Below are 26863 nucleotides of genomic sequence, written 5' to 3' on the forward strand. Positions count from 1 at the left end.
GTTTTGTTCCCCGAGCCACTTATGGCAAGGTGCTCCATCATTCTGGAAAAGGCATTGTTCGTCACCAAACTGTTCTTGGATGGTTGGGAGAAGTTTCTCTCGGAGGATGTGTGGGTACAATTCTTTATTCATGGCTGTGTTCTTAGGCAAAATTGTGAGCCACTCCCTTGGCTGAGAAGCAACCCCACACATGAATGGTCTCAGGATGCTTTACTGTTGGCATGACACAGGACTGATGGTAGCGCTCACCTTGTCTTCTCCGGACAAGCTTTTTTCCGGATGCCCCAAACAATCGGAAAGGGGATTCAGTGCATCAGAGAAAATGACTTTACCCCAGTCCTCAGCAGTCCGATCCCTGTACCTTTTGCAGAATATCAGTCTGTCCCTGATGTTTTTCCTGGAGAGAAGTGGCTTCTTTGCTGGCCTTCTTCACACCAGGACATCCTCCAAAAGTCTTCGCCTCACTGTGCGTGCAGATGCACGCACACCTGCCTGATGCCATTCCTGAACAAGCTCTGCACTTGTGGTGCCACGATCCCGCAGCTGAATCAACTTTAGGAGATGGTCCTGGCGCTTGCTGGACTTTCTTGGGCGCCCTGAAGCCTTCTTCACAACAATTGAACCTCTCTCCTTGAAGTTCTTGATGATCCGATAAATGGTTGATTTAGGTGCAATCTTACTAGCAGCAATATCCTTGCCAGTAAAGCCCTTTTTGTGCAAAGCAATGATGACGGCACGTGTTTCCTTGCAGGTAACCATGGTTAACAGAGGAATAACAATGATTTCAAGCACCACCCTCCTTTTAAAGCTTCCAGTCTGTAATTCTAACTCAATCAGCATGACAGAGTGATCTCCAGCCTTGTCCTCGTCAACACTCTCACCTGTGTTAATGAGAGAATCACTGACATGATGTCAGCTGGTCCTTTTGTGGCAGGGCTGAAATGCAGTGGAAATGTTTTTTTGGGATTAAGTTCATTTTCATGGCAAAGAGGGACTTTGCAATTAATTTCAATTCATCTGATCACTCTTCATAACATTCTGGAGTATATGCAAATTGCCATTATAAAAACTGAGGCAGCAGACTTTGTGAAAATTAATATTTGTGTCATTCTCAAAACTTTGACCACGACTATATATGAAGCTAGTCTGGTTTCAGAAGTTGATAATGAGGGCTCTATTGCCTCAGCGGCTCTGTTCTGCAGTTACAATCAAAGAAAAGTTTTGGTCCGGTTATTAAGTGGTTCGTTGAGCTAAAAGAACATCTATAGGCTTCAAGCAGGATGCACTTTGACGCCCAATTAAGCCTTGTGTTATGAAATGAAACAATTTGAAGGAAGCCAGTATTCAGGTAAAAGCAGAGGAAAAGAACACAACAAAAACAAAACAAAGCATATTTACATACGTAATATTTATTTTGTCTCGCCAATTTTCGCTGCATTCAATTAGCCAGATCCAATGTGTGCGCGGGGTGCCAAATAAAACCGATAATTCATCTACCACGGACCATCCAGACAGTGATAAGTATTCAACACTCCTGCTGCTCGTCTCTCCGTGTTTGCTTTGTGTTGTTGAGCTCTGAGCTCTGATATCTCCCTTATCAAAGCCAATGATTAATTATTTTGATGCTGTGGCGGCGTTAGCAATTTATGTGCTCTTTGAGAATCACTGGTAAATAAGAGAATCAGAATCTGCCAATTATATTCATCAGAGTACACTGGGGTTCCATTTCAGGATTCCAGAACGCCTCCCATTTAGTGCACCGAGCTTACCTAACACAATCTCCATTGATATTTTTGCGCACCCTTAATTAATCAGAACCCACTCTTGGGAGGTTATTACAAGAAAAAGGATATGGCACAGAGAGGGCTACCAATTACAAAAAGGTATATTGAAAAGAGAGACAATTATTTCTGTGAAATATGGCTATCTAGAAATGGCTGCTCACTTTCAAATTGACTCGATTGTGGTGCCATTCATCAATGCTAAATGATGGAAATAATAGTGTTTTTTATGGGTTTTGGGGGACAATTGTGTCCAAAAAGTATTATTATTTATTTCCATCACAGTGTAGTCTGTATTCAAGCCATATTTCCCTGTGAGTCCGATGCTATAAATTGTCCTCCTTTATAATCTGTGTTAAGGGCATGAATTTTACGTTTTGGACAAATAATGGAATGAATGCAGGAAAACTCATCATTTTTCACATAAGCCAAATAAATCAAGGAAAACAATACAGCCATGCGGGACCTCGGGGACAGACATTGTGAGGCACTTTACACTGACCTTTTCCAATAATAACATTTTGTCTGGGGGGAAGACATTAAGACAATTATATAAAGTAAGTCAGAAAAAGTTAAACTATTAAACACACTCTCAAACTCTAAGTCCACTAATCACTGTAGACAAAACAAGCAGGAAAGAGCCAAAAGCCATCATTATCCCCGTATCGATCTGTAGGAAATCTGGCTGTTAAAAGGAGCTGGATCAAATTCTCTTTTGAACCTAGTGATGCTAAGGTCATTTAGAATTTTAAAGTCCGAGTCAACTCTTTTCGTTTTAAACGTTGCTTTGTTTTAAATGGAGCAAAAGCTGCAGCTCGTATCGCCAAATGACACCCCAAATTTCTTGACACGGTGGATTTAATCCCCCCCCCTCTCTTTCTCTCTCTTCTCTCTAGTGGATTCCATATTCTGTCTCTGTCCTCTCTAGCAGTGGAAAACAAAGCAATTGTCTTGGAGCTCCTGCAGACAGGAAGTGTTGTGTCAGGTAGTGAGAGATACAGTATGAGCCTCAGTATCCTGTTCCCACTGAAGGGAAGACCACCATTATGTCAGGACTTCAGACCACCATCATGTCACGACTTCAGACCACCATTATGTCAGGACATCAGACCACCTTTATGTCAGGACTTCAGACCACCTTTATGTCAGGACTTCAGAGCCTCAAAGGACCATAATCAGCAAACTGGCCTGTTGACTGGCCAATGTCTCCCTGGATCCAGTTAAGTAAGGATAAAACAGAGTGAAATAGGGTTAGAATTAGGTTTAGGTTAGGGTCAGGGTAAGGGTCAGGGTTAAGAGTTTAGCCCTTCGGGTACTGCCTAAACTTGCCCAATAAGAACACACATTTGTTTTCTGTTGCAAAGAGTTTTGCTGCTGTGTCTTACTGAATATGATCCTGGTCTCTCCAGGTGAAAGGTTGTACCCACTCCCCAGTGCAGTCAGAGGAACATGATCCTGGTCTCTCCAGGTGAAGGACTGTAGCCAATACCCAGTGCAGTCAGAGGTAAAGTATGAAGATGCTGCTTGGCCAACTATGCTCTGAGTTAGACCAGCCCATACAGAACATGTGTTTCTATTCCCTGGGGAGAAGGGAGGACTGTGTCTGTGTGTTTGTCTGATCTCAATTCACTCTGGTCACGCTTTTTATTTGAAAGAAAGAAAGAAAGAAAGAAAGAAAGAAAGAAAGAAAGAAAGAAAGAAAGAAAGAAAGAAAGAAAGAAAGAAAGAAAGAAAGAAAGAAAGAAAGAAAGAAAGAAAGAAAGAAAGAAAGAAAGAAAGAAAGAAAGAAAGAAAGAAAGAACACTTCAAAAGATTGTGACTGGGTTTTTGTGTGTCATTGATGACATCAATAGCAGAACAACAATCATAGCACCAATCTCTTTCTGTTACAAAACAACAAACATGTAAAAAAAAAAAAAAGGGGTGTCAGTTTAAAAGCCACAAAAGCACAAGTTGTTTTCTTCGGCATCACATTTTTTTTCTCCGGTTTTTCTCATGTTGTTCTGAATGTATTGTAGTAAACCCTCTCCGCCCTTTTGACATGTCAATAACAACAATAACAAAAGTGTGTTTCTCTGCAGGTTTATGGTTGCAATACAGTCCCGCTTGGCGAGAGTCTCTATAGTTCCATTACTCTACCTTCAGCATCAGCCAGTGTAGCCAGCACTACAGCTAATCACCAGGTGGAAAGAAACAACAACAGAACTGTCAAAAGAGAGAGACTTTTAGAAAGAAGGAACTTCTGAAACTGTTTAAATTGAACTTGAGGAAGAATGCTGTAATACCAAATGGAGACATGTCTAAAATGAGTTTCAGACGAAATGGGATGTTTATGTCGTCAATTCTCTGAACCCTTGCCTGTTGGAAGTGTGTTAAAGCCACAGTAGACAGAGTTAGTATTGAATGGATGGGTTTGAGCTGGGTTTATGTTGTTTATAAATGCACTATTACCTAGTAATAAGGCTGTTTTTACCTTTCACAATAAACAACAATACAGATACGTTGGTTAGCAATTTGACTGACGCATGAATAACTCTTGCTTTTCATGATAAATTGTTATGTTGTACATTTTAGCATTAATTTTCAAAATAAGGATAGGGAATATAACTTCCTCCTACATAGTATTTTCAACGCATCCCCTAACAGCAGGCAACAGCGATTATGGAGTGTGTTGCCCTTTTAATTATGGAGTTTGTTGCCCTTTTAATTATGGAGTGTGTTGCCCTTTTAATTAAGGAGTGTGACGCGTCTGTAGATTACGGAGTGTCTTGCCCTTTTAATTAAGGAGTGTGGTGCCATCTGTAGTTTATGGAGTGTGTTGCCCTTTTAATTAAGGAGTGTGGTGCCATCTGTAGATTATGGAGTGTGTTGCCCTTTTAATTAAGGAGTGTGGTGCCATCTGTAGATTACGGAGTGTCTTGCCCTTTTAATTAAGGAGTGTGGTGCCATCTGTAGTTTATGGAGTGTGTTGCCCTTTTAATTAAGGAGTGTGGTGCCATCTGTAGATTATGGAGTGTGTTGCAGTTTTAATTACGGAGTATTTTGCACAAAAGTGGATTATTTTATACTAAAGGTACGACAGGTTTGGGAGGTGTCCCACAGCTGTTCCCAGCAGTTCGTCCTGTCCCTCTCCCACAGAAGGTCCTTGGATGGTACACAGCAGGCCACTACAGCCTGACTGACAGCAACCCTCATCTCCCTTGTCACAGGCCACCCCTGCTCTCACGGACACTCTCTCTCATCCGAAAGGCATTTACCAAATTGAGTCCAGCATATATCTTTAATAAAAAAATCTGCTACCTCCATACTGAAGTTTGGTGGTTGGCCGGTGATGGCTTTCAATTTGTCAAAGGCTGGTTCACATACGGCATCTCGCTGCAGGATTCGGCGAGGGCGAGGTGGGGACTGTTCGGTGCGACACACGCACATCACCGCTGTCAGACCCGGGGAAGGCGTCAGGCGGTGGCGGGCAGCGGCCTGTCCACCGTTGTCACATCCGTGACCTGGCATTTTGGAGACAAATGCTAACTTGTCAGCGAGCAGGAGCCATGGAGGCTTGAGCTGAATAATTGTGTCATGTTGTTTGACACAGGGGGTTTTGAGTGGTACTGCCACCGCCGCGTTTATAGACAGACTCCTGATAAATTAACAATATGCAAATGAGGAGACCAACAGCCGTGTTGTTTACTTACAAAAAGTAAACACTGTCAGAGGGAATATATTCACGGCCCAGGGTGGAAACAAGCCTGTAAAATGTTGTCCAGCAATTATGACTTCATCAGCTCATATACAGTACAGTACAGCACTGCAACACTGCAAGGAGTAATATATATATATTTTTTGACATTTTAGTCATTTAGCAGACGCTCTTATCCAGAGCGACTTACAGTTAGTGAGTGCATACATTTTTCATAATATGTTCTTAGTCATGATGAGCTCAATAATTTCTAACTTCATGAGCAAATATTAGTAGTTTGTCTAGTCCTGAAGTGCCCCCTCAGACCCCTGACTCCCCACCCCCCACCAGGCCCCACCCCTAGGGATAACAACAAGATAACAAATGGACTTATCACATCCTCTGAAGTCAGACCTGGCTGGAGCCCATGGAGACAAGAGAGCAGTACCAGAAGCCATGGGGCCTTCATTTAGGCCCTGACATACAGTATACTACCTGACAGTGGCTCCCGCTGCAGTGGAGCGGGCCAGGTTGGTGAGGGGTGGACAGTGGTGGTGGTGGGGGTCCAGATTAATTCTCAGGGGGATCCTTCCAGAGTCTCAGGCACAGATTAGTTCTGTAATGGCGGATCGCAGGGAGCATCCATCAGCTTCCTGCCTCATCGTGACGCTGTGTGACAGGCGGCGTTATCCCGAAAACAGGCCTGGTGGTGAATTAGAATGAAAAGGGCCAGAGAGGTAGGGGTGTAGGGAGAAAGAAAGAGAGAGAGGATGAGAAAGAGAGAGAGAGAGAGAGAGAGAGAGAGAGAGAGAGAGAGAGAGAGAGAGAGAGAGAGAGAGGATGGATGGATGGATGGATGGATGGATGGATGGATGGATGGATGGATGGATGGATGGATGGATGGATGGATGGATGGATGGATGGATGGATGGATGGATGGATGGATGGATGGATGGATGGATGGATGGATGGATGGATGGATGGATGGATGGATGGATGGATGGATGGATAGAGAGATAGAGATAGTCATGCCATGTGCCTCAGACCTCTCTGCCGTTATATAATTGCAGGGCTGGCAACTTTTGAAGAAAGCTTGGAGTGAGATTTGCTATGTCAATTTCATTGCCTGCCCCCTGGCACAATCCCTAGAAGGGGGACTGGGAAAATGGTACTGTTTTAAAGCTAATTTTCCTGCAATTCTACATATTTTGACCTGGTTTAGGCCTCTGACCAGGGTGGAAAATAACAACTTTTAAACCACAGGTCAGGTGTATTCAGGATGCTTTGAACTTTAAATAAACACTCAAAATTCGACGACTTTGTTACTTAGAGATTTTGTGGGGATTACATTTTAAGTATGCTAATATTTTTTTCAACATATTTTTTAGGTGGTTTGACACTTCATTCAGACAGTAATGAAATGAGATAGGGAGACAGGCAAATGCTAGAAACAGTGGGAAGGTGGGATTGATCCCTGTTCTCAGGTGAAAAGTTGTATGCAACAGGTGCCGGGGAGTGTTACCACTACACCAAGGCTCTGCACAGGAATTGTGTTATATTGATAGTTGATGGCAGAGTGTAACAAAAATCATAGATTACAGTCGCCTTGTCCTGCTTTCAAGGTAAGGACACAAATATTTTGAAATTTAGGTGAACTATCTCTTTATAATAGGGCTGGAAGAAAATCCTGCTTGCTCTCCAGGAAGGTTGGCCACCCCTGATCTACAAGTGCTGGGTGTTTGCAAATGTTCTTGTTATAACAATTAATTTCTCAAAATCACCCAACCTTCAAGAAAAATCTACTAAATATCAATATTCAGGTGGTTTATTCCTAGTAGTTGAATATCCCTGCTTTCCTCTTACTCTACATAGACAAAATAGGATGTGTTTATGAGTTGTGAGTCCCCCTACCATCTCTGCCTAGCATGTGCACAATACTAAAATGTCAAAAAATATATTTGGTTCCTGGAGCATTTAATATCCAATGCTTATTTGTATGCCTTATTCAAAACTGTCCATGAATGGCTACAAAATATATAGCCTCATATCACTCATTTTCAAAGACACAAGTAGGCATATCAGAATTAAAATATGTGATTACACTGGCAAAATTGGGAAGTGGAATAATAAAGTACGTTTGGGGAATAACAGTAGTGTTCTTGCTGACAAGCACACTATTAACCCTACATTTTTGCCCATTGTTAAGAATGAGAATTGTTCCACTGATCAGACTAAATAAAGTAAATAGATAATAAAATCTCCTGAAGAGAAGATGACATAAATCTGCCCCTACAACCTAACCAAATAATTGTTCTATTTATTAGATTAGAATTAGAAAAATTAGATTAGATTTATTAATTAGAAAAATAAAAGCAGTAGTTTTCAATGCATGAGATATAAGACATGTGCCGTGAGAGCGTGAGAAGAGGGTCAAATGCGTGTCTCACGGCCAATGCGTGAGAGTTGGAGGTTATGATTGATGGCATGTGTTGATAGTGTGACCTTGTTCCAAGCATTCATTACTGTCATCCATTCTCAAAACGAGTTAGGGTATTGACATCTGGTAGAAAACTAGAAATTGAATCCAAACACAAATTCAATGTGTTCAGTGATAGTCATCATGAGATCAAGTATTGCATTTTTCATGAATCAGAAGCAATAGGCCTTGGTAGAGAAGCCCATTCTCATTTATGACACTGCTGTAGAGTGAGATATGTGATAGTCACTCAAAATGCCAGCTCATTCCTTCAGACTTCCACCTGATTGGGCTTCAGGAGGCTTGTAAGGCCAACAGCACCACTACAGCATGTTGATCGTTTTTTCTTTCATTTAAATTTGGCTTTAGTGTTTGAACGGTTTAAGCTACAAAATATTATGACCCCATTTCAAAGCTACGACTCTCAGGGACACGTATGTGCCTTCTGTGTCCCTATCTGATTCTCACAAGTCCTTGTTAGAAGGGAGTGTGACCAAAAATTCACCTAATGACAGAGGGAAATTAATTCAAAGCATACTTCCTTCAGACTGGAATTTGGCATTACCTGATTTAACATATCTTAGTGTTATATATTGTGCTGGTTAGTTTTCAGATGATTTTAAAATGACCAACTTACTTTTAAGGAGCTTTTTATAAATGGTGAACGAGCATTGCGCATTTTCAATTATGATAAAATAAATTGTTGAACCTCGCCCTCCAATTCTTTCCTTATTACTTTTAGCAACATTTAATTTGAAGAAAAGTGCTTTATTGGTGTGTGTGCATTGCTTTTTTATACAGTTCTTCCAAAGGATAATAGCATGTGGAAAATGCAATTAACCTTTTTTACATCTGGCCCCGGTAAGAATATGGTTGAATAGCCCTGCGATACAACATAGGCTGTGTGGTTGTGAAATAATGAAGTTATTCATCTCGTTCCAGTGGGTTTGGGAAATGGTGAGTCAAAATAACAAGAACAACAACTTTCTTGGAGACTTCTGAAATGTCCACCCAACATTTCAGTAAACCTCAAACTATCTGAGATGCCTGCCTGACCATGATGTCTAGCCAGAGATTTTCAGGGGAAAAAATGAAAACCGAAGAAAATGAAAACCATCCATCGCAGTGAAGAATATCAGTGAAACGTAAAGGTTACCGTGACAACCTTTCCCTCACTGGAGGTCAATGGGTGCAACATAACACATACACCTACATGTCCACCCCCATACAGTGGATGCATTATTTAAACTACACCTTCACATTGGGCCTTTGGCCTTCTAGACATGCTATACTCTGGCATTTGTGCAAGCTTTTTTATCATTCCCAGCGCTGACTTCATTTTATCTGAGGCGTCTCCCGTCAGATTGGGAGCAAATGGTTATCCGGCGAGCTAGGGTCATCTTCACACCTCCCATTATTTGGCTAAAACACACAGTGACAATTAAAGGGCACCCTCCCGTCCCCTGCTTCATTTATTCATGCCTGCTTCTTCCAGGGACCAACTGGGACCAGAAATAAACACACATCCGGCAATTTTCTCCCTCAAGACCCCAACATTGGCCCATTTTTCACCCTTGAGGCCCCCATTATTAACCAAATAATGACCATACTGCGCAACAACAACAATTTAGGACCAGCCCATCTAGCATTTGTCTCTGACCTGCCCTATGGTCAGTCCGTTTCTGGCTTCTTCCCTCAAAAGCACAGATCCATGGCATGCTAGAGAGAGGAAAACCTTGTCTTTATACATAACTTCATCTGCATTTTTCACTGCCACCCAGCCCCCTTAAAGTGTAATGTCCATGCGCAGAGCTTGGCTGTTGTCCTTTAAAGTTCTAGCTTGTAGGCCTGCAGGTTTTTAAGTCTCACCATTTTTTCCTTTTGACGTGCTTTGCTCGTTTGTAGTATCAAGGAAAATGTATGAAAATCATGTCAACATTAAATGTATTGCGGCCCCTTTTTCACAGTGAAATAGGCTATAAATAGCTGTGCCGTTATTCCGAATTGTAATTGTGTGCCCTCATAATTTGCATGGATGAAATTTGTACACCCAAGGTAAAGGCCTCTGTAGGGCTGAGCCTGCCAAGTTGACGTATATGCTTTAGAATGTTTTAATTATACCCAGGCTTTTCTTCGTTTTATTTTACAGTTTGTTTCGTGTTAAATATCAGCCACTATCAGGAGGAACTTATAACTGTCACTTTAGTGTTAGTTTTCTTCAATTTCTAGCTTACATTTTGAATCATTCCATTCCATTTCCCTTGCTTTCCTCTGTCACGTCCGTGTAAATTGTTCCTGGGGGTCGCTAGCATTAGTGGATCATATTAGAATGACGTTGTGCAATAATTTGGGACATGTCGCCTATTTGAATCATTATGGAATTCAGACCACATGTAGCAGGTTAAACCTGGCGCCTGGAGCACGGTTCACCATGACTGGACCGTTGTCATACAGTTCCATGATTAGTGAGAATTAGGGTAGATTTATAGGACTATTGTTCAACCCCTATCGTACACTTTTTTTCCACCTTCCAATATTTCATGGATTGAACTTGAATATGACAACTTTCAGGATTAATCATATCACAGTATTTTTTTCCCATCAATATATTTAGTGTGTAAAGGCTCTCCAACCTCTTTTTTTATGATTCATACATACTGGACATTCCTAACCCTAAAATGTGCCAAAATAATCTACAAAATCAGAGTATTTTTGTATCTACCAGTTGGTGCTGAAACTGAGATGAAGATGCATAGATGACATTCTTTCATTGATCCCTATTTTCTGAACCCTTTTGCTCGATGTGTTCTATTGACTCTGTCGACAAAATTATAATTAAATATACACTGTATTTAAATGGATGGCTTAAGATAAATGTACTGAAAACCCTATTGAACGAAAACTCCATGAGAAAATCTGTTGGCCAGCAAGTGGGAGGGTTTTCAGCGGTTGAATTTAACTTATTCAGAGTGCCAGGTAGCCACACCTGCAGAGCGCGTTACGAGACTGAATAAGGTAAGTCTGAATACCAAATACTGAGAAGTGCGTAGGAAAGGCGAGTGTAGGAAAGGTGTAAATTCCTAAGTGGGAATCAGGCCCAACTGCACTTGGACTTTTCCAACTCTTCCCACACCTCCAAACAGTGTTAAGTTTATCCTACACCAAATCTATGCAATGAAAAACAGGCATTCTTAGTTTATTGCTGCCCCAGCAGAAAGGAAAGTACAAGACTAGGATATCATTTTGTTAGTCTTATTAAAATGGCATTATTCCTGAGGTATTGACAGGCTGAAAAAGCATTGTTTTTATGCACCCAGTCTGAACCAAATTCATTTACAATGACAGAGCGTCTAAAGAAAATGGTGAGTGTAGCCAACAATGGATTAGTCTGTGAACTTGGTACTGCACAGGTACTGTACACAATGGAATGACTGAAGTAGTGGATGAAGTAATGTTTTTCCTTCACTCATTCATACTCCCCCCCCCCCCCACACACACACACTCTCACATGCACACACACGCACACACACACACACACACACACACACACACACACAGTATGCTTCATATAGAGCTGGAGAGACTATTAGTATATAGAAGATGCCTTGTAAGCCCAGTGAATTCAGAATGACAAGAAATAAAAAAGCACTTCATTGTCAAAGGTCAAGCTGTGGGTTGTTTGTCTTTTTTCCCTCCCTTTCTCTCAAGAACTGTCATAAGGATTTCTAATTATTTTCCCCTTTCAAGCTCATAAAACATGTCCTCCAACAAAGCGACCATATTGTTCAGCCCTGCACAAGCCACAGATCCCGTCAATCCTGTTTGTAATTATCAACTCATTTGGGAATATGGGATTTTCTTACAAAAATAAAGGATTGTTTTGCTCTTGGACGAAACCACATCACACAGCATCACACAGCCTTTATTGTATCTTCAAAACCAAGAGAATGGAAATTCAACAATAAGGCGCCACTGATGAAGTCTGAAAGTCCCCCAGGAAAAGAGTTTGCTTATTGAAGATAACATAATTTTTTCATCCCAGGGAAGAAGGATTTTTTGTCAGTGCATCTCAAATGATAAATCAAGTCTAGGCCAATCATTTCTGCAACACATTTTTCAGGAAAACATTACATGGTGTGGCAACAGAAAACATACAACCACAATGGAATTCAAAGGGAAAAATTAATAATAACACAATAAGCTGGATCTCACTTAGGCCTGCAAGACATTCAGGCTTTGGGGGCTTTCTGAACTGCGTCAGAACATGTTTAAAAAGACATTTATCGTAAACGTCCTCATCTCTCATAGCTGTGACAGCTGGAAGTTTATGGATGGATCTGAAAATATGCACCAAACAACCAATTTAGTCAAATAAAACATCAGCTAAATGTTATAATGTGAAGAACAGTACCCACTAAACTTAAAATGTCTGGATTGGTATTTGATACTCAACAGACAACAGTAAGGAGGGAACACAACGAACACAACTAGCTGAATTTCTATGGTTCAAGTGGGACCTCTTTAGGTTGAGGGCATGTCACTTTGAATGAAGAACCTGTTGTTGAGTTGCACTGTCTCAGGCAGGCCGTAGGAGCAACGTGCGAAGTTAGTCTCTCGCACACATATCGTATTGTTAATGGAGCTGTCTTACGCTAAAATGCCCTGAGATTAGAGGAAAGGTCGGTGGCGCCACCACATCAGTTTGTTTCTGTCTTTGCCATAACCCAGCTCAGAAAAGTCAGACCTGGGTACAAATACTATTTGATATAATTTCAAATACTGTGCTTACTGTAACTGAGCTTAGCAATGGAATGGAACCAATAGAATAGTCGCAAAAGAGCAAACTTGCCCATCTCACATTCCAGACAGGCTGAAGCAAATGCTAAAAGTATTTGAAAGTTTTCCAAAAGTATTTGAACCCAGGTCTGGACTGCAGTGATACCGGTCCCTATAACCCAGGCTGCCTGCAGTAGTCCAGTAATTGACCCAGGTGGAGAAGTGGGTCAGTGGTTTCATGAGCTGCAGCATGATTCATAGGATTCATTTGAATTTCATAGCTCAGGACATTTACAATAGGCCCATGCATTTACACTGAACAAAACTATAAACGCAACATGTAAAGTGTTGGTCCCATGTTTCATGAACTAAAATAATAGATCTGCGAAATGTTCCATACACACAAAAAGTGTGTATACTATACTTTTTCCAAATTTTGTTACGTTACAGCCTTATTCTAAAATTGATTAAATACATTTTTTCCTCATCAATCTACACACAATACCGCATAATGACAAAGCGAAAACAGGTTTGTAATTTTTATTTTGCAAAAAACAGACATATCACATTTACATAGGTATTCAGACCCTTTGCTATGAGACTCGAAGTTGAGCTCAGGTGCATCCTGTTTCCATTGATCATCCTTGAGATGTTTCTGCAACTTGATTGGAGTCCACCTGTGGTAAATTCAATTGATTGGACATCATTTGGAAAGGCACATACCTGTCTATATAAGGTCCCACAGTTGACAGTGCATGTCGAGGTCGAAGGAATTTGTCCGTAGAGCTCCGAGACAGGATTGTGTCGAGGCACAGATCTGGGGAAGGGTACCAAAAAATGTCAGCAGGATTGAAGGTCCCCAAAAACACAGTGGCCTCCATCATTCTTAAATGGAAGACGTTTGTAACCACCAAGACTCTTCCTAGAGTTGGCCACCTGGCCAAACTGATCAATCGGGGGTAGAAGGGCCTTGGTCAGGGAGGTGACCAAGAACCCAATGGTCACTCTGACAGAGTTCCTCTGTGGAGAAGGGCAACCATCTCTGCAGCACTCCACCAATCAGGCCTTTATTGTAGAGTGGCTAGACAGAAGCCACTCCTCAGTGAAAGGCACATGACAGCCTGCTTAGAGTTTGCCAAAAGGCACCTAAAGGACTCTCAGACCATGAGAAACAAGATTCTCTGGTCTGATGAAACCAAGATTGAACTCTTTAGCCTGTATGCCAAGCGTCACGTCTGGAGGACACCAGGCACCGCTCATCACCTGGCCAATACCATCCCTACGGTGAAGCATCGTGCTGTGGCGATGTTTTTCAGCGGCAGGGACTGGGAGACTAGTCAGGATCGAGGGAAAGATGAGCGGTGCAAAGTACAGAGAGATCCTTGATGAAAACCTGCTCAAAAGTGCCCAGGACCTCAGTCTGGGGCGAAGGTTCACCTTCCAACAGGACAACAACCCTAAGCACACAGCCAAGACAACGCAGGAGTGGCTTCGGGACAAGTCTCTGAATGTCCTTGAGTGGCCCAGCCAGAGCCCGGACTTGAAACCGATCGAACATCTCTGGAGAGACATGGAAATAGCTGTGCAGCGACGTTCCCCATCCAACCTGACAGAGCTTGAGAGGATCTGCAGAGAAGAATGGGAGAAACTCCCCAAATACAGCTGTGCCAAGCTTGTAGCGACATACCCAAGAAGACTTGAGGCTGTAATCGCTGCCAAAGGCGCTTCAACAAAGTACTGAGTAAATGGTCTGAATACTTATGTAAATGTGATATTTCAGTTTTCTTTATTTTATAAATTTGTACACATTTCTAAAATCCTGTTTTTGCTTTGTCATTATGGGGTATTGTGTGTAGATTAAAAAAAATGTGGAAAAAGTCAAGGGGTCTGAATACTTTCCGAATGCACTGTAGATCCCACTATCAGCCAGGGATATAGACTAACAGACCGGGCTGTAGTGGAGTGTAGTGGAGTCTGAGTGTAAGTCTGATGTATAATCTATGCCTTCATGTAGCCTGGTGCCTCTCCTCCCCTCTCCTCCCATCTCCTTTCCTCAAAGCTCTCTCTCTCTCTCTATGCTAATCTGATTGATCTGAGGCACACAATCAATGTTTATTGCTGGGCGACTGGAGGTCAGGCCTTCACTGCTTCTCAAATTGCCTACTAACAATTTCAGCAAGGTTTTGCAAGTTAAAAAACACACCACCGAGAAGCAAACAAATTATTTTAGGGGGAGGCAAGCCATTTTGTTGGTCCTTTCTCTCTCTCTCTCTCTCTCTCTCTCTCTCTCTCTCTCTCTCTCTCTCTCTCTCTCTCTCTCTCTCTCTCTCTCTCTCTCTCTCTCTCTCTCTCTCTTTTCTCTCTCTCTCTCTCTCTCTCTCTCTCTCTCTCTCTCTCTCTCTCTCTCTCTCTCTCTCTCTCTCTCTCTCTCTCTCTCTCTCTCTCTCTCTCCCCCTCTCTCCCTCTCCTGCCTTCAAACAGGAGCAGATGGCCTGGTAATGAAAACCGTGTGCCTACTCACATAAGTCTGATAAATGAAAATCACATTTTCAAAATGAAGAATTAGAACGAGGGTGAGGTACAAACCAGAGGGAAGGCCTGTTTTGGTGAGAGGGGGAGGGCCCCCTGCTGATCTTGCATTCCTGTTCTCTCTCTGTCTCTTTCTCCAAATTTCTTGACACTGTGGATTTCATCTCTCTCTCTCTGTCTCTCCCTGCCAGCCTCTCTCTTCCCTCTGTCTTTCCCCTTCAAATGCACTAGCCATGGCAGCCGCGTGTGAACAGAGCCATACCTCTCAACACCTAGTCAACTGGACCAATCAACAGACCATATCTGGGTGTAATCAAAGCATTATTATTCAGCAATATGTAGTCTCACACACACACACCTTCGGGGAAGGCCCTGCCTCTGATGCAGTCACAACCATGTTTCCAGGTTCCATAAAGCAGCTGGGTCCTGGCAATAAAATGTGATGTGCAGCAGGTCAGCAGGCTTTAGCATGGCCATTGGGAAAAGCACTGGCCAGGCTATGGGCTCTGGGCTCTGGGCACTGGGCTCTGGGCTCTGAGCTCTGGCTCTGGCCTCTGGCTCACAGCGCTGTGCCATCCAGGCTGCTTGGGTGGTTGTTGTGTATTCTGATTTACAGGTGGAGGGAGAGTGGTGGCTCTCTCGCAAGTATAGTAACTCTGAGTTATCATAGGATAGGACAGTGCTGTGCTCCGAATGGTAGAGTCATAAAAGTCTGCCAGTCCTTACAGTGCAGTTAGTGTCATATTTCAAAACTGCAGAGGGTATAGGAAGTGAAATAGCGGTGCGGCTATATCTTGCATGTTAGTCCCAGGTGAGTGTATTGCAGGCTATCCCATCCCTCCTCAGGCTAAAATAATCATGATAAAAGTTTGAATGTGAGGATGACACACAACGCCTTTGGAATGTACTGTGTGTGTGTGTGTGTGTGTGTGTGTGTGTGTGTGTGTGTGTGTGTGTGTGTGTGTGTGTGTGTGTGTGTGTGTGTGTGTGTGTGTGTGTGTGTGTGTGTGTGTGTGTGTGCCTGCGTGCGTGCGTGCATGTGTGCACGCGTGTATGAGTGTGCCTGTGTGTGTGTGGGTGGGAGTACTTTATAATAATTTATCATGTTATTTTTCAAACATTTGATTTAAAAGTTGGTTCAGTGCTGTTCATATATTCATAAATACAATCTGAGTATATCAATATGAGTCATTTCAACAGAATCCCACAGGGAGTCACCATCCCGTGTTTCTCCTCCAGATAGAGAGGGTTGCTATGGCAGATAAATCCTCTTGGGATCTTCTACTCAAATGCCTTCTGAATGGAGCATTCCCATTTCTTTGATCACAGCTTTTATGTCCTAAAATGCATGGTTCTTTTATACTTCTTTATGGAATACAAAGTTATATTTTAATTCATTGCATAATATTTTTAAAATAAAAAGATATTGAAAAAGATATATGTGTCAATTTATTAGGTTGCATTTCTTAAAGTCACACCTTTTTTAAATATTTTAATCCTTTGTTGTTGTCATTTAAATATTTTGGTTAGATAGGGGAAAATGAGACAACATACAAACAATCAAAAGGCTTTTCCCATAACAGCATACACAATAGTTCAGTATGTTTTATGAATGTATGTGTAACAAAGCATGAAGCATGATGCGTTTTTAAATGGTAATTGTTTAAACCCAATTAAAACGGACATGGAAAAAAGTATTTTGTGTCTGTGTGTGTGTTGCATTATTTATTTGTCATCATGGCATGTCATACAGCAAGTGGATGGTTTAAAGAGTTAGCCTCACCACATGATTCTGTTACACAATTTAACAACCCTCGGAGCCACAAAAAAATACATAATGGCTTTGTAGTCAAAATAAATAAAAAATAACAACTATTTTAACTATTCAATACTTTATTTCAGAGCATTGATTAAGTAGATTATTAATATCACGGCAATAGAAGAACTACATAACAGTGAATAAGTCAATTAATAATGCATTCCAATGTAAATCCTTTACTGTACACACGGAAAACGCTAATTGCACATTGTAAATATACACCATGTCTTGAATGTGAGCAGTTGCAGCAAGACAATATTATCCAGTGTATAACAGATCAGTATAAACAGCTACATAGAGCATAGAGGCTACATAGAGGGTACATATAATAATAATAATAATAATAATAAGCCATTTAGCAGACATAGAGGGTACATAGAGGCACACAGAGGTTACACAGAGGCTACATATAGGCTACATATAGCATAGAGTCTACATAGAGGCTACATAGAACATAGAGGCTACATAGAGGCTACATAGAGCTACATAGAGCATAGAGGCTACATAGAGGCTACATAGAGGGCTACCTAGAGGGCTACATAGAGGGCTACATAGAGGATACATAGATAATATGAAAAGAGGCTTAGACTGTATAGCCTCTTTCCGTTGTCGTTCTGGACATTGTATTGTATACTGTATAGTATTGTTTCAACTGCAAACAAACCCAAAATAAATACAATAGGATAATGAGAATGGAGATTATGCTAATGTAATTGTGGTATATATATGCCATGGAATGTTTGAGTTTGGTGTCTCCAACAGCAAATAACTCAGATCTACCTTCTGAAAATGTATCTAAAAATCTGAACATTTTAGAACAACCCAAAAATATATTAGAAAATTATTAACAGCTTTTGCCGTCTATTACATTTTCACTACAGTCCAGCTTCTTGACTTTTCAAATGAGAAAAAGTGGTTTCATAACTTCAGGATACATTATTTTTCAACGTGGGTAATAATCAATCAATTGGTGATCTCTTTGCATCAGAGAAACATTTGGTTTGTTTGTGTTCAATGTTGTTGTAAATGACAGGGGAGATAAACAGACTAGATGTGTTATTTATGTTTTTGAAATTATATTTGATATCATAATCATAGTCTGGTCACCAAACCAGAGCCACTTTACAAAGAACATGCAGAATTCCAGTCTGGACAATCCATCAAAGACGATGTCAACACTGTTTACAATCACAAATGAAACCTAAAATATAAAGATATGAGGATGCAATGAAATCCTGAAGAAAGATGATTGAAAGACAAGCAAAACCAAATGTTTTCTTAGCCAAAACATATTAAACTTTTAGATTCAAATTAGACAATGTAGTGAATTGTAAAATGAGACAAAGCAAACATGTTCTAATCTTTAACAGTAGTCCTGATAATCAACAGGACATTATGCTTTTCAGTAGGATGTGGGGAAAATCTTCAACAACAAAACACGCATTTGAAGCTACGCAGCCCTTAGCCTCATAATTGCCTCTGTTAGACAGACAGATGGTTGTACAGTGATTAATGACACACACACACACACACACACACACACACACACACACACGTAAGAATTTTGTTGACGGTGTATACCATGTGTATCCCATACATACGACTAATTAAACTGAAACTTGAAACACACACACAGTTAAGTAAAAAAGCTAACTCTGAACTCTGTATAATTGTGTCCGTTAATGTGGTTAGAATTGTAGTAATGTAGTAATAATTATTAAACAGTGTTTTATGCCTTCTCTTGTTACACATCTAGCTCATTCTGTACACTTGCCTCTTGCTGGACATGCCTCGAAAAGAGGAATAAACATGCTGCAACATGACATGACTTTCCACGAGGCGCGTTTCAGATAACTCTCTCTTAGATTTACAGCGATAAAATGGAATACATGTGTGGAACTAAACATCATATCACTTATGTATTTATATACCATGTAATCATTTCTTTGCATGACACACCAGCTGTAAGGACTATGTTATAGAGCTGAGCAGAGAGAGAGGCACTATTGTTTTGACCTCACTCGCATTAGTCAATCAAGTTCATTAAAGACAAACAAACCTAGGTTCCATGACTGGCGAAAGAAACCACAACTGGTTAGTATTTGCTGGGATATTATTGTAATGTTTTGAAGAAGCAGGCAGCGAGCGAGTTTCAGTATTTGTAACGGTAATGACTTACAGGAATAATTTACGCCGGTGGCATTTTCGTCACAAATCTTTCACCCTCAGGCTGGCTCCTTCCTGACGCTAATTCTCGGCACACACCTATGAAAACCTCTCGTATTTTTGCAGGCCGTTTATTTCAAAGCAGTGGCCTGTGTGTGAACAGAGGTTCCCATTCAGATCTGGAGAGAGGGGATAATGGTGGAAGGGGCCAAACGCTGGGGTAGCAGAGACCGACCTGCACCTGCTTTTTAAACACTTCAACAGGCAATTATCCTGCCAGGCCAGCTCCAATATGGCAAGCGGCAAGCCCACAACATAAATGTCTCAAAATGGAGCGACAGGAGGAGAGGGAGGGTAGGGGTGGACAGAGGGGTGGGGATTGATGTAATGATGGTGGCTGGGGGTGGTGTGTGTATAGGGGGTGGCAGATACACAGGGTTTCAAATAGAGTAGGAAACGTGAAACAGATTGTTTACTCTTCTTTTAAGTTGATGAAATTCGTCACTTATTTTGGATGAATTGTATGATGTTAACACTTTGAAAAGTCTGGGACAGTTTCAAATCAAAATATTGTCACTAATTATTATTTTAGTGACTGAGCTGGATAAAATTATTAATAGTTCATTATTAGTAGTTTATTCAAACTTAATATAATATATGTTATAGCCCATGCTCAGTTATTCTGCCTCATCAGTGTCAGGTGTGTATTACTTTAATAGGTTTTACAAATACATCGCCGCTGAGTTCCATGTGAACAGTAATGTGACATTAATATGCACAGAGCTCGGCAATTAAAATATGCAAATATATTGTGTCAGGAATAACTTCATAACTCAACTGCGCTATGATAGATAGATGAGTGTCTTAAATATTTATTAAAGCATGATCCATTAAAACGTTTGGTGATTATTTTATAAATATCCTCTTGGAAGAGCATTTGGAGCTATACCACATGTTAAAGCAATAGTCCTAAATGAATTTATTTGAGCTTTAGAATCTCTCTGTGCTTTCAGTCTGTGTTGGATAAGAGGCTTTTAAGTGGCTAAAGAAAAGACTCAATAAAAATTTACAAATATGTCACACACAAAGAAACAGGCAATTTAATGAAGCTGACTTTAAGGAAGACAAAGGGGGCTTTTCAAGACAGTGTGTCTTGTTAAAACGATTAAGGGTTAAAAAGAGGACATCAGACCAGTCCTCTCTGGAAGTCATTACACAGTCCAGAGAGAGAGAGACAGACAGACAGAGACAGAGAGAGAGACAGAGACAGAGAGAGAGCGCAAGAGAGAGAAAGGGAGAGACAGAGAGAGAGAGAGAGAGAGAAGAGAGAGAGAGAGGAGAGAGAGAGAGAGAGAGAGAGAGAGAGAGAGAAAGCAAGAGCACTAAAGTTTCCATTTTCTAAAAACATAAATCAAAAACATATTTATTAGTATCGGAAAACAAACATGCAAAATCTGCACCACTTGAAAAGGGACAGCTAAATATGTACAAGCACATAAACAGAGGTGACATCTGGTTCTGGGTTCCCCGAGTACAGTCCTCTTTTCTGGGATTATTTGAAGAACCTCTCCCCTCCTCTAACCCTGTCTAGCTGTTAAAGGATTATGATAGACCATAATGACCCGTTAGTTAGGGATGACAGAGATCCATAAGCTCCCCTCTCTCTGTCACCATCTACAGTATCGTTGCAACAGACATGTTGTGTGGTTTACCTCATGTACTGTAACAAACAAGTACATTGCATATATGGGTAGTAACGTCGGTTTCGTAGGTTAGAGTGATAATATTGTAGCAAACCTCTTTTAGATTTGGGAGAAACAGAGTGGCAGAACACTTGAGAGGCAAAAATATAAAAGAGCGAGAGAGAAAGAGAGAGAAAGAGAAGGGAGAGAAGGGAGAGAGAGAGAGAGAGAGAGAGAGAGAGAGAGAGAGAAAGAGAGAGAGAGAGAGAGAGAGAGAGAGAGAGAGAGAGAGAGAGAGAGAGAGAGAGAGAGAGAGAGAAAGAGAGAGAGAGAGAGAGAGAGAAGAGAGAGAGAGAGAGAGAGCGAGAGAGAGAGAGAGAGAGAAGAGAGAGAGAGAGAGAGAGAGAGAGAGAGAGAGAGAGAGAGAGAGAGAGAGAGAGAGAGAGAGGAAGCCTGAAACTGGCAGAGAGGACCGGCATCCTCCTCTGGCAGATCAGAACAAAAGAGTTTGTGCCCAAATTAGGCTGGGGTCTCGATGTGTATAAGAATGTGTTACCTCATGGTGACAGCGACAGTGTGGTGTGGGCACGAGTTGGCAGTGTCTGGCTGGCTGGCGTGTACACACACACAAACACACACACACTCACGCACACACTCACACATACCGTACACACTAGGGCCGGGAAGATACCAGTATCGCGATACTCGTTTGTGCCGTGGCAAGGAAACGAAACACGAAGTGGATTTAGGAAAACAGCCCTAATGTTGGGAAACAAACATCATTATGTTGTCATCCAGAATCACATGTATTTATTTTCCAAGCTATAGCACATTATATTTTACATACAGAGGGTTTTTCAAAGACCAAAGAGTTTGGTCTGCTTCGTGTTTTCATTTAGACACAGAAAACATATTGTGATACTGGTATCGTCCCGGCCCTAGTAGACACACACACACACACACACCACATGCCTTGAGAGGGATTTACTTAGTGTCTGGCACGGGCATATCTCCCTCTGTTGTTTGTTTCCAATAAACGCCCGGGACGCCTCCTCTTTCTCATGCAAGGGACGCAGGGTGTTGCGATGGGATGGCACGCATATCATCAGTCACACCATGCTCCCGCTGCCAACAACATGCCCAGAGGAGTAAAGTGCCACACGCCGTCCTTTTAACCCAAGCTCCCTTCCGCTCTGTACTGAGACGGCTTTTTTTATGACATTATTGTGTGATCTGTGACAGCGAGACTATGTGTGTGTGTGTGCGCTTGTGAGTGTGTTTGTCATACCCATTCTGTTTTTCCACTCGTCTAACTAGCTGACCGCTCTGTCGCATTAAGCTACCCCTTTTGCCGTCTTTCAACCTTCGCCAACTGGGCAGGGCCAGTCAGCATCAGAGGAATCTGAGAGGGTGAAAAAAGCAAAGTCTGCCACCCTAATTTGTTTACGGATAGACTTTATACGGCGATCATGTGAAAGGATAAAACGCATTGCTCGCACGCCGCTGGTTGCAGGCCATCTTTCAAGTTCACCTAGTTGACATGATCGTGTTTAGTTGGGAGGTTTCACAGCACCAGCCCCACTAAAGAGAGAGAGAGAGAGAGAGAGAGAGAGAGAGAGAGAGAGAGAGAGAGAGAGAGAGAGAGAGAGAGAGAGAGAGAGAGAGAGAGAGAGAGAGAGAGAGAGAGAGAGAGAGAGAGAGAGAGAGAGAGAGAGAGAGAGAGAGAGAGAGAGAGAGGCCACAGCAGCTACCCAGACACCCAGAGATAGACACAGCTGCGCTGTGAACTAACGCACCGCAACATTCAAAATAACGGGAGCTCTGATACTGCATTGTTAGTCTACTGTCTGTAATTTGTGCCTCAATATGTTTCATGATGTGTGACAAGATGTGCGAAATGATGTGCCCAATCTGTGATTTAGTGCATAATAATCCGCCTCAATATTTGCAGCCATAGGTGGTAATATCTCTCGAAGAGCTGATCCATCGTCAGTATTGTGGAATAATTCTAATGTTATGGTAAGATTTGAGTGGAGATGGCTGATCCGTGAGCAGCGTTGCTTTTCTTTTGATCCTATCAGTATCGACACATGGTCTAATGAAACACTTAGTAAACGTTCTCTCTACGTGCTTGTTTTTGAAACACTCTTAAAAAGTTGGCTCGTAAATATCGATGCAACTGGTACAATCATCGTAATGCTTAAGTTACTGGGAAACTGTCACGCCCTGGCTCTGGGGACTCTAATATGTTGAGCCAGGGTGTGTAAAGTCTATGTGTTTTGTTCTAGGTTTCACATTCTAGTATTGTTGTTCTATGTTGGCCAGTGTGGTTCTCAATCAGAGGCAACGTGATTCAGCTCTTGCTTGTTGTCTCTGATTGAGAACCATACTTTAGCAGCCTGTTTCCCCACAGAGTTTGTGGGATCTTGTTTCTAGTCTGTTGTGTTAGACCGTGAACTGTCACGTTTTCGTTTTGTTGTTTTTGATCGTGTCTCTAATAAAGAGTATGTTTGCCTGCAACGCTGCGCCTTGGTCCTCATCTCTGTTCGACGATCGTGACAGAAGATCCCACCAGAACTGGACCAAGCAGCGGGTCGAGGAGCCATCGCCAGGGAAATCCCTAGCGGATATCCAGCGCCTCCTCGACTGGGTCAAGCCGGGTGAGGAAGAGAGGGGCCTGACGTGGAGGCAGAAGGGCGAAAGACTGGCGAGAAGCATGGAGACCTGGTCCACGGGTAGGAGTGAAGCCCATAAATTTTTTAGGGGGGACTAACGCCGTGGACGACGGGGCAGCAGGGGCCGCCAGGTTACGGGAGTCACTGGTCACCAGGGGGAAGGAGGATGTAGAGGCACGGCGAGAGGTACTGGCGTGTGTTGCCAGTCCGGTCCGGCCTGTTCCTGATCCCCACGTAGGGCCAGTGGTGTGTGTTCCCAGTACGGTCCGGCCTGTTCCTGCCACTCGCACCAAGTCTACGGTGCGCGTCGCCAGCTCGGCCCGGCCTGTTCCTGCTCCCCGCACCAAGTCTGTGCTGCGCGTCGCCAGCCCAGTCCGGCCCATTCCTGCTCCCCGCACCAAGTCAGTGGTGCGTTTCGTCAGCCCTGTCCGGCCCGTTCCTGCTCCCCGCACCAAGTCAGTGGTGCGCGTCGTCAACCCGGTCCGGCCCATTCCTGCTCCCCGCACCAAGTCAGTGGTGCGCTTCGTCAGCCCGGCACGGTCCGTTCCTGCTCCCCGCACCAAGTCAGTGGTGCGCTTCGTCAGCCCGGTCCGGCCCGCTCCTGCTCCCCGCACCAAGTCAGTGGTGCGTTTCGTCAGCCCGGCACGGTCCGTTCCTGCTCCCCGCACCAAGTCAGTGGTGCGCGTCGTCAGCCCGGTCCGGCCCGTGCCTGTTCCACCGGTGGCTGGTCCGGCACCGGTCAGATGCTTCACGCCGGAGCTAGAGCAATCCGCTCCACCAGTGTGCAGTCCAGCTCCGGCCAGCGGGGCCAGACCGGACCAGGGGTACTTTGGGGGGTTGGAGAGGGAGCGGGGATCAGGCCCGGAGCCGGATCCGCCGCCTAAGCGGAGTGCCCACCCGGTCACTCCCCTGTGGTATTTGGTGGGCGCGGTCGGAGTACGCGCCTTTAGGGGGGGTACTGTCACGCCCTGGCTCTGGGGACTCTAATATGTTGAGCCAGGGTGTGTAAAGTCTATGTGTTTTGTTCTAGGTTTCACATTCTAGTATTGTTGTTCTATGTTGGCCAGTGTGGTTCTCAATCAGAGGCAACGTGATTCAGCTCTTGCTTGTTGTCTCTGATTGAGAACCATACTTTAGCAGCCTGTTTCCCCACAGAGTTTGTGGGATCTTGTTTCTAGTCTGTTGTGTTAGACCGTGAACTGTCACGTTTTCGTTTTGTTGTTTTTGATCGTGTCTCTAATAAAGAGTATGTTTGCCTGCAACACTGCGCCTTGGTCCTCATCTCTGTTCGACGATCGTGACAGAAACGATGCCCTAGTCAACTTAAGTTCCTCCTCACGGAAATTGTTAAAGAAGAGTTACAACATAAATCAAACTACATTTGAATATAATTTAATAATAATTGAATTGACAGTGCGTAAACTCATAGCGCCTGTCTTAGCGACAGGAAAATGGTATGTACTCAGGTACGTATTTGTGATAGTCCACAAATTGGTAATCACTGGGCCTCAATCCTCATATCTCCTTTACTGTTCCATATTTTACATTGCAGAACACCCACAGTACAGGGTATACTCCTGAAATGAGAGATTTCAGACCACTTTGTTGGACATGGTCAGTATTTACCACCCAGCTAAAAACTGACTGTTGCCTATCAGTGTTAGCAGTGCTTCTCAGTGAGTGAGTTAGCAGCCAGTTGCTGGTGCTGGTTGTATTCTCTGTGTAGACTGTGATTGACAGCTCTTAAAGCTCCAGGGGTTTCAGCTGCACCTAGAGAGCCATCTGCCTTGGGTACTGCAACTCAATCGCCTCCAGCACTTACAATCACATACGCCAGCGAAGAGTAAAAAGCTAATTGGTGCAAAATGAGGTAAGGCATTAATACACTCCCCAGAGGATTTCTTCACCAGTCAATGCACAGACAAATGTTTTTACACACACACACACATGCACGCATGCACATACACACCTACACACTCACCCTTCAGATGTTACCCAGGCATAGAAAAACACCATCAGCACCTAGAAGATAAAGTCGTTGAAGGATCTGTGAAGGCACTAAACCCATTTGAAATATGCTCCACCACCATGCTCCACATTACCGATGACATACAGTAAATACAGAAACTATTTACAAATATTATTTATTCAGTAATATTGCAACGATTATGGGATTTTTTTCCTGCTATGCATAGTTTTGGTTTTCAGAGTTTTGGTTTTAGCGTGCTGCTAAACTATCTTTGATGTCGACTGTTCCTCATGATCTTGTTTCTCTCCGAGATTCTTTGTTCTCAACTTCAGCCCAACTTTTTCTGCTGAGCTTTGTGGTAAGACAATAATTAGGCATTTCTAAACACGCCTAATCCCCATTTCTATGACAGCATATAATTCAATTTCACAAGCAGATTATTCCACAAATTATTGTTTAAGCATTCTGCTGAGCCTCTTTCCACCTCCATGTTTCTTCAATTTAATACATGTGCAAATAAATAATGGAGTAGGGACACCAACGACGACTAGAGAACACTACAAACAATGAATCAATTAAGTTCATTAACAGGGACATACTGGCGTCACGCATAGTTGAACGTGGTCTGCACTTCTACGCAGCTAAGGCCCATCACGCAATGTAATGGCAAGGTGGATCAGGAACACTTGTTATCCTTGGCTCCAATACCTCTCTGAAATCAGTTACAGAACAGCATCACAACAACCAGCCAACATCTTGTTCAAGTATGGATCATCAAATAATATAAAACTGCATGGGAATGATTACGAAAACGGTGATGGTGCTCAAGCATAACTGATACGACTGACTTGAACACTCTAACGATGAGAGGCAGAATTTATCCTGGTTATTTCATTCTCCTTGGCCTGAGAGAAGAGAGACAGACATATACTGTACCAGCCAAAAGTTTGGACACACCTACTCATTCAAGGGTTTTTCTTTATTTTTACAATTTTTTACATTGTAGAATAATAGTGAAGACATCAAAACTATGAAATGACATATATGGAATCATGTAGTAACCATAAAAGTGTTAAACAAAACAAAATATATTTTATATACTTCAAATAGGGCTATCTTCTGTATACCCCCTACCTTGTCACAACACAACTGATTGGCTCAAACGCATTAAGAAGGAAAGAAATTCCACAAATTACCTTTTAAGAAGGCACACCTGTTAATTTAAATGCATTCCAGGTGACTACCTCATGAAGCTGGTTGAGATAATGCCAAGAGTGTGCAAAGCTGTCATCAGGTAAAAGGGTGGGTACTTTG

The sequence above is a fragment of the Coregonus lavaretus genome, assembly GCF_964263955.1.
Source record: "Coregonus lavaretus genome assembly, chromosome: 7".
Taxonomy (NCBI): Eukaryota; Metazoa; Chordata; class Actinopteri; order Salmoniformes; family Salmonidae; genus Coregonus; species Coregonus lavaretus.